General features: G+C 37.4%; 1 protein-coding gene across 7 annotated transcripts in view; it reads right to left on the bottom strand.

Annotated features, from left to right (window-relative positions):
* SPAG16 (sperm associated antigen 16) overlaps positions 1-15,225 on the bottom strand; it is a 981,998-nt gene that overhangs the window by 472,704 nt on the left and 494,069 nt on the right. The window lies entirely within an intron of this gene.

Raw genomic sequence — 15,225 nt, 5'->3', positions numbered from 1 at the left:
ATTTGTTACTTCTGATCCAACATTATACATTTCTGTGTTATCTGAATAAAGGTTACATTTTGTTTACATAAGTAAGGTGTGTACTCAGTGATGGAGTGCTATACATTAAAGATTTGCTAAATGAAGAGAACAAAATCATCTAAATTAATGTTAATTTTAGAAAATAACCCAAATGTGCTCCATGACATTTCACCTGAATATAGGAGCAGAGGCATCTCTGTACATAGATTTGTGTGTCTTTAATTTTGTCAGATTCAAACCTGCTTTCGTACACCTCATCACGCAGTCAAAATAAAGGGCACAAGTAGGTATGGTAGGGCTTCCCTCATAGCTAAGTCAGTAAAGGATCTGCCTACAATGTAGGAGACCCAGGTTCAATCTCTAAGTCAGCAAGATCATCTTGAGAAGGAAATGGCAACCCACTCCAATATTCTTGCCTGGAGAATCCCATGGACAGAGGAGCCTGTCAGACTACAGTCCATGGGGTCACAAGAGTTGGACACGACTTGGCATCTAAACCACCAGGCATGGTAAAATAATATTTGGAGTTAAATATTCAGTGACAATAGTCATTCAATCCTACAGTTGGTCCTTATTTGCTTTAACAAAAAATCTGAATACCAAAGACCTCGTAGTGCAAATAAATATATATTGAAGGTTAAGAATGGCAATCATTTTGTCAAAAGTGTTTTTAACTCATTAGAGTACTGGATTTAACTCATCTGCATTATTGTATGAAAAAAATTATACATTAAAAAGGAATTTTATAGTTTAGTGCGCCCCTGCCACCTATAAATGTTTTTAGGTACTATTTTCTTACAGTTTGAACTTTTTCATCATTCTATCCTGCAGATGTTAGTTATCTGAAGAGAGAAAGTATCAAGTTCTCAGATTTCCTTAGTTCTCACTCAATATGGCTTTCTGAAGACAAGGCCAGAGGGACCCTATTGCAGAAAACAGGATGAGAAAAAATCGTATGAATCATTTATTCAAGTTCAGGTACAGAAGTTACATATCTGTTGACAGAGAGAATTGAAGGAGCCATTTAACTGTTTGCAATCTAAGGAAAAACTAAGACAGAAATACATGGGAACGTGTAGGAAGTAAAGCTTACTTTGAAAGGAGTGAAGATTTAAGAATGGATTCTAAGAAAAAAATATGAGGTCGAAGGTGGGATAATCTGCCATTCATAGAATATTTTAAAGGGTAGAGAAAATCAGAGATTGTGATATGGTAGAATGACAACAAAAATAAGAGAATTAGAGCAGAAACATGAATGCTCTATGACAGAACAAATTATTGAGAAAAGCCAGTGCTGGATTACCTAACAGAATGAAGCAGCATGCGCCTTAGGCACTACACCAAAAAGGAGAATAAAGGGCAAAGAGAAAAGGGAAAAACAGAGAAAGACAGAATTTTTTAAAGAATTTTATATTTTAAAGTATAAGTAAAGAGAAAGCATCAAAGGGATTTTCATAGACAAAAACTGAGTCTTAATGGGCTTTCTTATACACATTGTTCACTGTTATTAATTTTTAAATTATATGTGGAGCTTAAAGTATATGTGGAGGAGTGTGTGTGTGCGTGCGTGCGTGTGCATACATGATTAAGGACTTAAAACTCACAATCTGACTTTAACAAGAAAAAAATGATTAGGAAAGAAGAGCGTATCCATCAGAGATTGAGGGTGAGGCACAGAGGCTTCTTAGAAGGGCACAGTCTTCCACTTAAGTACAGAAGGAAATAAAAGGTGGATTACTGGAAGAGAATCTAGAGGGAATTTAATTATGAAGAGGAGCATGAAAAAATAAAACAATTAGCAATAAGATACTAGTGTGGGTTGGAAAGAAAAAAAAAGATAGATATTAACTAGAAAAAGCACATGAAATTTACTGGCCAGGAAAATCAGGCTGAAGTGATTTTAGATAGGGAGAGAAATAGGTTTGAGGGACAAAGCTAGATTGTGTCAACAAAATTTGAAAGAAAAGAAAACAAAAACTGAAGGCGTCACACTATCTGATTTTAAGACTTACTATTACTAGAGTAATCAAGACTGTATGGTATTAATGAAATAATAAATGCATATATCAGTGGAATAGAGAACCCAGAAATGAACTCATTTAAATATAGTCAACTGCTTTTTCACTTTCCTCCATTAAATTACTCCTGTACTTTTTCTAAAAACCAAATATTTTGTTTTTCTTATTTGTTGATTTTCATCAAAAAGTGATCCCACAGCTTACACAAAACTCTGACAAAGGATGTGCATCCAAAATAAATTAAAAAAAAAAAAAAAACTTTCAATAGAAAATCCACAGTAAGAAAACAATCCAATTAGAAACTGAGAGCGTGAACAGATACTTCATGGGTGGCACGTAAGTACAGCTGACCCTTTAAAAACACAAGTTTGAACTGTGCAGGCCTACTTGCACAAGGATTGTGTTCAGTAAAGATCTGCTACAGTACTACCAAATTCACAGTTGGTTAAATTATGGATTTGGAGGACTGATTAAAGTTTTACATAGATTTTTGACTGAGCAGAGGCCAGTGCCCCTAACCTCTAAGTAGTTCAAGGGTTAACTGAACATGAAAAGATGTTCAACATCATTAGCTATGAGAGAAATGCAAATTAAGACCATGACAAGATGCTGCTATACACCTATTAGAATAGCTAAGATAATAAAAACTACTAATAATATCACATTCCGATGAGCATGTGGAAAAACTGGATTTCTCATGTATTGTGATAGTAATGTAAAAATAGTATAGTTACATTGGAAAACAGTTCAGCAGTCTTTAATAAAGCTAAGTGTACACTTACCATACAACCCAACAATTGTACTCTCAGGCATAAATTCTAAAGAAATGAGGACCTGTGCATGCATGCTAATCGTTTCAGGCATGTCCGACTCTTTGCGACCCTGTGGACGGTAGCCCACCAGGCTCCTCTGTCCATGGGATTCTCCAGGCAAGAATACTGGAGTGGGTTGCCATTCAACCCCCACCCAGGGGATTTCCTGACCCAGGGATCGAACTCATGTCTCTTATGTATCCTGTATTGGCAGGTGGGTTCTTTACCACAAGCGCCACCTGGGAAGCCCTACACAAAAACCTACATATGAACATTCACTGCAGCTTTATTGGTACTATTCCCCAAATAGAAACAAATGAAACATCCTTCATGGAGCAAATATAAAAGCCAACTGGTATACTTAAACAACTTTTATTTAACAATAAAAAGGGATAACTATTGATATCCAGACAATTAAGTAAATCTCAATTTCACTGAAACGAAATTTCACTGAAAAGGAGCCAACTTCAGATGCTCACATACTGTATGGTTCAATTTATATAACAATTTTGAATCAACATTATAGTAATAGAAACCAGAACAGGTTGAGGGTGTTGAAGAATTAGAGCTAGGGGAAGAGTGTGATCATTAAGGTAACACGACAGAGTTTTCTTACAGTGATAGAATAGTCCATATCCTGATTCTAGAGGGTTACATTGGTTACTCTAATTTACATGTGTGATAAAATTTCATGGAACTACAGACATACATACACACACACACACACACACATATGGAGAAAACTGGCAAATTTGACTAAGGTCTGTGCTTGCATTAATAATACTGTATCAATGTCAGTTACCTAGTTTTGACAATATGCAATAGTAAGATATTATCACTGGGGGAATCTGGGTGAAGAGTACATGAAAACTGCTTATATTTATTTTAGGCAATTAAAATAATTCAAAATAAAAAAGGTATAAAGGAGTAGTAGGGATCATCTAAAGTATACTGAGCAGAGAAGTACTGATAGCCTAAAATTACTCCAAACACCTATTTATCAGAATTTCTCCAACAATCTATTTTAAGAATTGAGACAAGAAGTCAGACTCCTAGTCTAGGGATGATCATAAAAGTCTATATATACCTAGGTCAACCGGAGAAGTATGAATTCTATAATATAAATATAGTTAAAATACAATTTTAATACTACAGTCACATTTGGAAGATGATTATAAGAGGAGCAGGGCTTCCCTGATGGCTCAGTTGGTAAAGAATCCATCTGCAATGCAGGAGACCTGGGTTCGATTCCTGGGTTGGGAAGATTCCCTGGAAAAGGGAACAGCTACCCACTCCAGTACTCTGGCCTGGAGAGTTCCATGGACAGAGGAGCCTGGCCATGGGGTCACAATGAGTTGGACACATCTGAGCGACATTCACTATAAGACGGGAAAGGGGTTAGAAAGAGGGTATATTTTTTGAAAAATGGTTGCCATTTTTTCCTTTCCCTAAATGAACACTTTTAGGTAGTCACTTCTTACCCTGGTCCTGGTCTTGGCCATGTGACTTGCTTTGGTCAATGGAACAGTAGCAAGCAGAAGTTAGAACAAGAGGCTTGAACTTGGGAGGAAAAGAGTAAAGGAGGGTATTAGGAATTTAAAAGGAGAGCAGAAAGGAATGAAATATTCATTTTGTATGGTAGATAGTTAATTGATGAAGGAAACGCAGTAGGATTCAACTTGTGAGCTGAAGTTATAAAGTGAGATCAATCATCACAATTCCGGGGTGTGTGTGTGTATGTTTCCTGTCCATGTTCAACTGACCAGGTACAGGCAGAGAGTGGTGAGGAAATTTGGTTTCAATAGAATTGGGGTATTGACATGCAAGAAATGTAGAGGAAGAAAGGACTAAGGGATCTGAAGCTGTGTGGGAGGGAGAGACCATGGTGATGGTCTTTGGATTTCACTCTGGATAAGAAGGGAGAAACTGGAAGGCTGTTATCAGCACTAGAGAAAAAATAGTGGAGACAATAAACTATCAATACTACTGGAAACACAGAATTGTTAGAGCAAGTGGTCTTAAAGGATGTAAGCCAGGAAAAGGTAGAAAAGGTGTTTACAGTGCAGAAAACCTGAAACTGAGATTTGAAAGTTGTTGTAAGTATGGATGTAAAGAAACTGGAAGTCCAAGGAGTTAACACAAATTTTCTGCTTGGATAGTGATGCTGCATTCAGTGAACACAGTAAGCCATGTGCTAAATCATGTAAAACATGACAGATAAGACCAGGATGTCAGTATATGACAAGACAATGGACGAGTGGCTAATGGTTTGGTCTCAAAGGTCTGTGGTTTGCGATGAGGTGGGAAGAAAGAAAGCGGTCTAGAAGTGACAATGAAGAGCATGGAGGGAATTAAACCATTAATTTAAAAAATATATATTACTTTCCCAGTATGTTCCGAACTCTAGTCTGAGCTCCTAGTTTGAGTACTAGGAACACATTAGTGAACAAACTTTCAGGTTCAGTGGTGGGGGAAATTTGTGTCCCCCAGCTAAATCAGGTAAATGCAACAAAAAAATCTCAAACACATTTTATGTGTTTATACCTCAAAGCCAGGGTCTAATGATTACAATTTATTACATTATAAATTTTTTGGAAAAAAAATTAAGGGGAATTAGTTATAGGCTGCATTGGAAAAGGCACTTCATCTCAAGGGAGATCAGTTTAAGTAAAAAAGATAGAGTACAATGAAGAGATGGACTATATAAGATATTTTGCTAATGTCAGGCACTGGATTCCAAAGCATACAGTGGAAGGGAGATCAGAGGTGATGAGAGATCAAGGCTGAGTAGTGGATATATGGACAATAACTAGAGCATAATGGCTCATTGTATTGTGATGATCCAAATAAACAAGGCTGTCAGTCATATGGGATTAAACCCAATAGCCTCTGAAGGGAAGATGAACAATCTATTCCAGTTTGGGTACTGGGTTCTCAGGTAGATTTTAGTGAGAGGAATATGAACATAGGTAGTAAGAGTCACGTACTGTTGAAGCCTGGCTTGGAGAATTTTGAGCTTTGCTTTGCTAGCATGTGAGATGAGTGCAACTGTTCAGTAGTTTGAACGTTCTTTGGGATTTCCTTTCTTTGGGATGAGAACGAAAACTGAACTTTTCCAGTCCTTTGGCCATTACTGAGTTTTCCAGATTTGCTGGCATATTGAGTGCAGCACTTTCACAGCATCATATTTTAGGATTTGAAATAGCTCAACTGGAATTCCATCACCTCTACTAGCTTTGTTCGTAGTGATGCTTCCTAAGGCCCCTTTGACTTCACATTCCAAGATGTCTGGCTCTAGGTGAGTGATCACACCATCGTGTTTATCTGGGTCATGAAGATCTTTTTTGTATAGTTCCTCTGTGTATTCTTGCCACCTCTTCTTAATATCTTCTGCTTCTGTTAGGTCCATACCATTTCTGTCCTCTAATGCACTCATCTTTGCATGAAAGCTCCCCTTGGTATCTCTATATTTCTTGAAGAGATCTCTAGTCTGTCCCATTCTATTGTTTTCCTCTGTTTCTTTGCATTGATCACTGAAGAAGGCTTTCTTATCTCTCCTTGTTATTCTTTGGAATATTGCATTGAAATGGGTATATCTTTCCTTTTTTCCTTTGCCTTTAGCTTTTCTTCTTTTCTCAACTATTTGTAAGGCCTCCTCGGACAACCATTTTGCCTTTTTGCATTTCTTTTTCTCGGGGATGGTCTTGATCACTGCCTCCTATACAATGTCACGAACCTACGCCCATAGTTCTTTAGGCATTCTATCAGATCTAAACCCTTGAATCTATTTGTCACTTCCACTGCATAATCATAAGGAAATTATTAAAGAGACAGTAATACCAGACCACCTAACCTGTCTCCTGAGATGTCTGTATGCAGGTCATGAAGTAACAGTTAGAACTGGACATGGAACAACAGACTGGTTCCAAATCGGGAAAGGAATACATCAAACCTGTATATTGTCATCCTCCTTATTTAACTTACATGCAGAGTACATAATGTGAAATTCCGGGCTGGATGAAGCACAACCTGGAATCAAGATTGCCAGGAGAAATATTAATAACCTCAGATATGCAGATGACACAATCCTTATGGCAGAAACCAAAGTTCTTCTTAGTTGGCTTAAAACTTAACATTCAGAAAATTAAGATCGTGGCATCTGATCCCATCACTTCATGGCAAATAGATGGGTAAACAATGGAAATGGTGAGAGACTATATTTTTGGGGGGCTTCAAAATCACTGAAGATGGTGACTGCAGCCATGAAATTAATGCTTGCTCCTTGGAAGCATAGCTATGACCAACCTAGACAGCATATTAAAAAGCAGAGACATTATTTTACCAACAAAAGTCCGTTTAGTCAAAGCTGTGGTTTTTCCAGTAGTCATGTATGGATGTGAGAGTTGAACTGGAAGAAAGCTGAGTGCTGAAGAATTGCTGCTTTTGAAATGTTGAACTGTGTTGGAGAAGACTCTTGAGAGTCCTTTAGACTGCAAGGAGAATCAATCAGTCCATCCTAAAGGAAATCAGTCCTGAATATTTGTTGGAAGGACTGATGCTGAAGCTGAAACTCCAATACTTTGGCCACCTGATGCGAAGAACTGACTCATTGGAAAAGACCCTGATGCTAGGAAAGACTGAAGGTGGGAGGAGAAGGGGACAACAGAGGATGAGATGGTTGGATGGCATCACTGACATGATGGACATGAGTTTGAGTAGGCTCCCAGCGTTGGTGATGGACAGGGAAGCGTGGCGTGCATTGAGTTGCAAAGAGTCGGATACGACTGAGTGACTGAATTAAACTGAGTAAGAGTCATGATAATTCAGATAATTAAGAACTAATTTATTTTTGCAATACTACTGAAAGCCTCCAGTCTAAGATGTCATAGTCTCCTTTGATATGATTAACAGTAAATAAGAGCTAGGAATAGAGGGTTAGATAAATAATCACCACACATTTGCTGGTTAATGTTAGTTGTATAAGAAATATACATTTCATATAATGAATATTAAGTATCTAGGCAGTATCTTTGAGGTTTAGATACATAATTTATTGCTACAGTTTTGCATATACATATATTAATTTATATTTGTGTACTAGTGAATCCAAGTTCAAAGTAAAATTTATTCTCGCGATACTGACATTAATATCCTCTAAAAAGGGCATTTAATTTGTCAATGGTAACTAGAGAACTAGACAATGAAATGACTTATATAACACCACTAAAACTGGAAGCATCAGATGCTTTTATAAACTTGTCAGACATTGGACCAAGTATAATCAAGAGAAAAATATCAATAATTCACTTTTTTATAGTAGTCATGGCTTCATGTAAAGGTATGTTTTGTGTTTCTAGGCTGAAACACTGTACTTTTTGGAATGTATATTTAAATAATCACCATGAATTTCCAACCATAACTTAAAGTCTTAAATTTATGAGTACGGAAATTTTAATAGGACATATATTCAGACAACAACACATACAATAACTATATTTAAGTCATTAGATATCATTAATTTTTAAATGTCTGAGTTATGGGCCAAATCAGAAAGGGATGACTTTTCTAGCAGATGGAATCCTGCTAGAGGCAATGCTTCCTGCAGGATCTATTCCAGGTTAAGAAGGAACTGAATGAAGGCCAGACCAAGGAATGAACTTTTCATGTTCCCTGACTAATGAAGATCTGGTTCATTCCCTACACAGGACACACACTAACAAGTTCTGCTCTCATGGATACATGGTAGAATTTTGTACAAATTCATGCTAGATACTATGAAGAAACAATATTTAGCATTTCTATGAAAAATTGTCTCTAGTGTTTTATTTAAGAGAACAAATTCAATTTCATTATCTAAATAGGAAGTATTTCCCACTGAAGCAACACTTGTATATAAGAAAGTATTTTAGTTCTACCTAGACTTTTATGACTTTCTATTTTTATGTCAAACAGTTTACATCTTTTGATTTGATGTACTTGGGCATTCAATCTATTTCAATAACAAATGAATCAAATCTTAATAGTTTTCTTTAAATAAAAACCATTTCCGTAAATTCTAAAACAATGTTTCAGAGACATGGTAATAGTATTTTGCTGTCTCAAATAAATGGTTTTGAAACAAATTAGGGTTTGGAATCATAGAGAAAGAGTAAGTAAATCAGTCAGTAAATAAATAAATAATTAACTTTGATTAGGGGCTTCCAGGTGGCTTAGATGGTAAATAATCCACCTGCAATGCAGGAGACTTGGGTTCGATTCCTGGGTCAGGAAATTGTCCCCTGGAGAAGGAAATGGCAACCCATTCCAGTATTCTTGCCTGGAGAATTCCATGGAGAGTGGAGCCTGGCAGGCTACAGTTCATGGGGTCACAAAGAGTCAGACACGACTAAGTGACTAACACTTCCACACTTTGATTAGATTATATTTAGAATATTTGAGATAGTAAAATATTTACAGTAGTCTAAAATTAAGAGCTGAACATCTGAATACACTGCTTTAATACTAGTATATGTATATACATCAACATTCAGATATACACAAACACGCATAAGTGTACTATATATATGATATGATCAAACCTTAAATATAAAACCGTGTAATTTTAGTTTTTTAACTCATGTGTACTATGCCCATATATCTTTTAACATGTATGGATGAAAAAAATACAGCAAACTTTTCATTATTACTGAGGAGGATGAAGATTCATCTATTGATCAGATTCATTTGGGAGGGAATGGAGAAGGAGGGCTGCATCTTTGATATGTCGAAGTGTTTGCTTTGATTGGTGCTAACATCACTGCTGATGGTGATTGCAGCCATGAAATTAAAAGATGCTTACTCCTTGGAAGGAAAGTTATGACCAACCTAGATAGCATATTAAAAAGCAGAGACATTACTTTGCCAACAAAGGTCTGTCTAGTCAAGGCTATGGTTTTTCCAATAGTCATGTATGGATGTGAGAGTTGGACTGTGAAGAAAGCTGTGCGCCAAAGAATCGATGCTTTTGAACTGTGGTGTTGGAGAAGACTCTTGAGAGTCCCTTGGACTGCAAGGAGATCCAACCAGTCCATCCTAAAGGAGATCAGTCCTGGGTGTTCATTGGAAGGACTGATGTTGAAGCTGAAACTCCAATACCTTGGCTACCTCATGCGAAGAGTTGACTCATTGGAAAAGACCCTGATGCTGGGAAGGCTTGCGGGCAGGAGGAGAAGGGGACTACAGCGGATGAGATGGCTGGATGGCATCACCGACTCGATGGACATGAGTTTGGGTAAACTCCGGGAGTTAGTGATGGACAGGGAGGCCTGGTGTGCTGCGATTCATGGGGTCGCAAAGAGTTGGACACGAATGAGCGACTGAACTGAACTGAATACAAGAATAATGGAGCATGTTTTAAAACACATACATTCACTCTTATTAGAACATCTTTAGTTTCATCTATATTCATCTGAATTATTTCTAATATATGGTTCATTTAGTGAAATAACAAAGAGAAAGTATGTTTTATTTAGTGAAAATTAGATACAGATTATATAACTCATTTGCATGAAATAGTTTGTTTTATAAATGCAAAGAGCTAAATGTTAAATTCTTCATGTTATCTCTTTTATTGGTCAAGTCTCTATATACTGATGTAAAAGAATGCTCATATCAAGCTTATTGCAGTAGACACTGATGCTTGAAGCAGTCTTCACGCATACACAAAAAGCCAACACTGGTTGCAAGACAGCTTCTTGATATTTCAATCAATGTTTAACTTGCTAAATGAAACCTGGAACTTAAGCCTTAATATACTTTTCTCCATATGTAGATATTTCTTTGATAGTGCTTATTAATTATTCACTGTTTTAGAGGGAGCATGACAGTGAAAATAATATGCTGTTTTCTTTTGCTTATTTATGGACTTATTTATGTATTTATATTTAATAATACTTAGCTATCACTCAAAATATGTATTTCAAGAGGGAACCTTTCATGTGAATTTAAATGAAAATCCAAGATGTAATAATTGATTTATTGTCTGTGGAACAGGATAAATTGATCACAAGAGGTCAATTTTAGAATGTCACCATTTCCTTTAATGTAACCTAATTATGTTTCAAGTACTGCTTTAGCAATCTATTAACATATACCTTGGGTTCCTTTACAAGTATAAGGCGGCAAGCTGGGAGGTTTTATAACGCAAGACAGGTATTAATGTACCAATAATACATGCCCTTGAATCTCAATATCCTCCTTACATTATTATGCTTTAAAACCATTAGTGTTGTACAATATGCCCTTCATCTCTAATACAGTCAACTTAGCATATGTATCATAAAGTACAGGATGCATATTATTAATAAAATACAAACACTAAACCCCATTTTGTAACTTATTTGGTGCTATCTCATCATTACTAATTTTTAAAGAAATAAATTTCTCCCAATTTAGAGTTCACATTGGTGCATTATTTGACCAAAAAATTAATAGTCCACGCTATTAAAAGAAGATAACTTATCATATGAGAATCTTAGTATTTCACATTTCCTTTTTCTTAAATTTAACTGTTTCCTTTATATAAATCATTCTGTTTCTCTCATCCAGCCTGGGGGCTATGTTGCTCAATGAATTTTTCAATTAAGAAGGAAGCAATGCAGGTGGGCAGGAAGGAACATTCAGTTCTCATCGGTGGGCATCAACTGTTAGATGAACAAGACAACTTCCCTCATTCTACAGCATTTTCTAGAATGTCAGCTGATGAATCTGGCTGGAAAAGCCTTTTATAAAGCTCACATTAGTGCTCTAGTATAAAGAGAATGAGCTTTACACCCATCAGATGTCTCAATATGTAACAGGTGATTTGCTTTCTCTTTCTCTCATGACTCATAATGTCTCAGCAATTTCTAGTGGCTTTATCTTCCAAATCTATTCTTATTTCTCTCACTGTTTGCATCATAGGCTCAAACCTTCATTGTCTTTGGTCTGGATGGTCTCCCAGCTGTTCTTCCTGCTTTTACTCTTGTCTTCTCACCCTCCTTCCATCACAGTCAAAACACAGTAACCAGAGCCCCATCTTGTTAAGAATATAAAACAGATTATCTGACTCTTCTGCTCAAAACTCTCCAGTGGTTTTTCATCTCATTGATAATAAAGATCAAAGTCACTCAGATGGGCTACAAGACTGTATGTTATATGTGCATATGCATTTAATTGCCTTATCTCTACTCTTCACTTAGCTGCTCATGCTCCTCCAGTCACACCAGCCTTCCTGCTGTCTCTTAGACATGAGTCCTGCTACCACCACAGTGGAGCTCACTACTCAGAGCTTGGAATGCTCTTCTCCTAGTTAGCTCCTTGTCTCACTGCCACACCTACTTCAGGCATCAACTTCATAGTGGGAATATCCATGACCATCCTGTTTAAAACTGCAATTCCTTCCAATGCCCACCATTCCTTTCCACTTTTCATATTTTTTTGTCTACCAAGCTTAACACCCCAAATAGTGTACATAATTATTTTCTGCCTCCCAGTAGAATGACATCTACATGAGTACAGGCGGTTTTGCCTATTTTATGAGAGCTTAACGACTAGAAAAATACACAAAACAAAGTATCCAATGCATATTTGTTGGATCTATAAATAATTTTTGAAGAAAACAAACATATAAGGTCAACCACAAGATGGCTACTATTTTGTATCCTATCAGTCTCATGGCAGTCAGCAAAGCTGATTTTCAGCAGTAGATATAATCAATGCTACTATGAAATTGAAGTTTTCAGTGATTTTTTTCTATTGTTTAAATTATATTATTATCAAATCAGCTTTCTGCTAATAGGAACACTAATATATTGTACTCGCATATTAACAGCTACTTTTACAGCCATTAACTTCCCCACAAACCAATTTTTTGACTTAAGATATTGCTAATGGCAAGCAGGACTTCAGAGACTCCAAAAGTACTGCAACAGACATTACAAATGGGAAGTGAGACAGGGGCAAGGGGACAAAAGCAGTTAAATAGGCATCTAATATCAGCACAGAATTTCTCTTACTACACCATCCAAATAACTTTTATAATATTACAGATCTTGTAGTAGTTGCCTTATTAATACGTCATGAGGAAAAAAGATTACCTGAAAAATATTTACAGGGTGCCTATGCAAAGAGTCAGACACAACTGAACATACACGCAACACAACAAATACTGGACTAAGATAAAAGTGCTATAATAAGCTTGGAAAACAATTTCTCAAATAAAACAGAAATGTATTTTCTTATTTCTGACTAGTTCAGAGAATGTTTCAGGTGAACTGGAAGCAGGGAATGGGGTGTTTTTACATCAAGCAGGCTGATGATCACAGTGTCATTTTCAATGATTGGTTTCTAAAGTTACTGTGGTCATTGTCATTAACACCCCATCCTACCACAAGGGGAGAAGGCAATGGCACCCCACTCCAGTACTCTTGCCTGGAAAATCCCATGGACGGAGGAGCCTGGTAGGCTACAGTCCATGGGGTCGCTAAGAGTCGGACGACTGAGCGACTGAGCGACTTCACTTTTCCCTTTCATGCACTGGAGAAGGAAACGGCAACCCACTCCAGTATTCTTGCCTGGAGAATCCCAGGGACGGCGGAGCCTGGTGGGCTGCTGTCTATGGGGTCGCACAGAGTCGGACACGACTGAAGCGACTTAGCAGCAGCAGCAGCAGCAGCTACCACAAGGAAGAAAGAATGTAGAAATGATACATATCATTTCCACTTATATTCTATTGTAGAGAACTTAGTGATGTAACCACACTTAAAGTGAGCCTGAGAAACATCGAGATAGAAAACCAGGTGTCCAATCCATATGGGAGGAGAAAGGGAGTTCTGGTAAACAGCCGGCAGTTCCTGTCACAGTCTGGCCTTTTGCCCACCAAGTATCTGTGTCATCCTTCCTTTCACATGTACTATATTCAATGGCAGCCCCTCTCAAAGGAGACAACACATAGTCACACTCATTTACTGCATGTGTCTCATGGTTCATGATCTCTACTTGATGCACAATCTGCTCCACTGGATTCCGAGGTGTTTCTTGTGTTCTACGTGCTAGGTTGTTTTATTCGTGTCTGACTCATTGCAACTCTATGGACTGTAGCCTACCAGGCTCCTCTGTCCATGGGATGCTCCAGGCAATACTGGAATGGGTTTCCATGCCCTTCTCAAGGGGGTCTTTCCAAACCAGGGATAGAACCTGTGTCTCATGTCTCCTGCATTAGCCAGCAGATTCTTTACTGCTAGCTCCACATCTTGTGTTCTAGTGACCAACCAAAGAAAAGACAGGTTTTCTGCCTACCTCACCATCACAAGCACAATGTACAACGATGAAGCAGTGCAGAATAACTGCAATACAAACTCCAGTACAGAAAGTAGAAAAAAAAAAAAAAAAGCGGAGGTGGGAAGGGGGTGAAATATACAAGAGTCACTAGCCCAAAGAATGACAGACTCCTGGGAAGGTATCACGAGAAATTCTGCCATTGCACTGAAATTTTTTGACTGAATCGTACTTTTCTCACTAAGAGGATCTCCTTTGCTTATTATTCTTTATGGCCTCTGGCCTTGGTCTGTGGCCAAGATTATTCCTTACCCATTTTCCTCTATGACCATGTCAGAGGTGGGTGCTATTGTCTGTGACTTCATTCCAAGCTGTATAACACTAGCAGTCCACTTTTTTTGGATGCAAGTTCAGAATCAATGGGGACTGTTTTACAGTTTGAAGAGTCAGGGGGTTATTAAGAATAGGCTTAGGCTCATAGTTTCCTTGTCAATACAATTCTCTCACAAACTAGGTAGGTTTTCTGATATATTTGCTTCCAATCAAGGAATGCAGCAGTAACAATAAGTTACTTTCCTAAACATAGTTCTTAAACCTGATTTATTTTTCTCTTAATCATAATCTTGAAGTCATCTGAACCAATGCCCTTAGATAAAAGGGAAGCAGATGTATTTCCCATTGTTTAAGGTTCAGAAGTTGAATTTTACAAAGCAATCTGTTTCTTTCTATCCCTGTTACAAACCACTCTACTCTAGCCTGTGCAATATTGTTTTAAGCAACGGGGCAGCTACACCCAGTAACATTCTGCTGGTTTCAAATCCTTTCCTTTTAAGCTACAACTAAGTACAGGCATGTGGTCTGAGTTCCAAACATCAGAGATACAGTGTCATGTAGACACTCAGTCAAATACCCAACTATCTTGGGAAGAAAAGCACCCAGGACCAATCAGAATTTCTTCTCTGATATTATGAATTGAAGATGTATTGCATATTCTCTGTTATAAAACTGCTGCATTTTTAAATTATTTGTAATCTCACTGAGGGCAGTAATGGAGTTTTAGAATCTTCTAATGTCTAAAA

This window comes from Giraffa tippelskirchi, chromosome 3 (genome assembly GCF_054371585.1).
Source record: "Giraffa tippelskirchi isolate mGirTip1 chromosome 3, T2T-mGirTip1v1.2.pri, whole genome shotgun sequence".
Classification (NCBI taxonomy): domain Eukaryota; kingdom Metazoa; phylum Chordata; class Mammalia; order Artiodactyla; family Giraffidae; genus Giraffa; species Giraffa tippelskirchi.
Note: the sequence above shows the minus strand (reverse complement) of the source record. Positions and strands in the feature narration are given on the sequence as shown.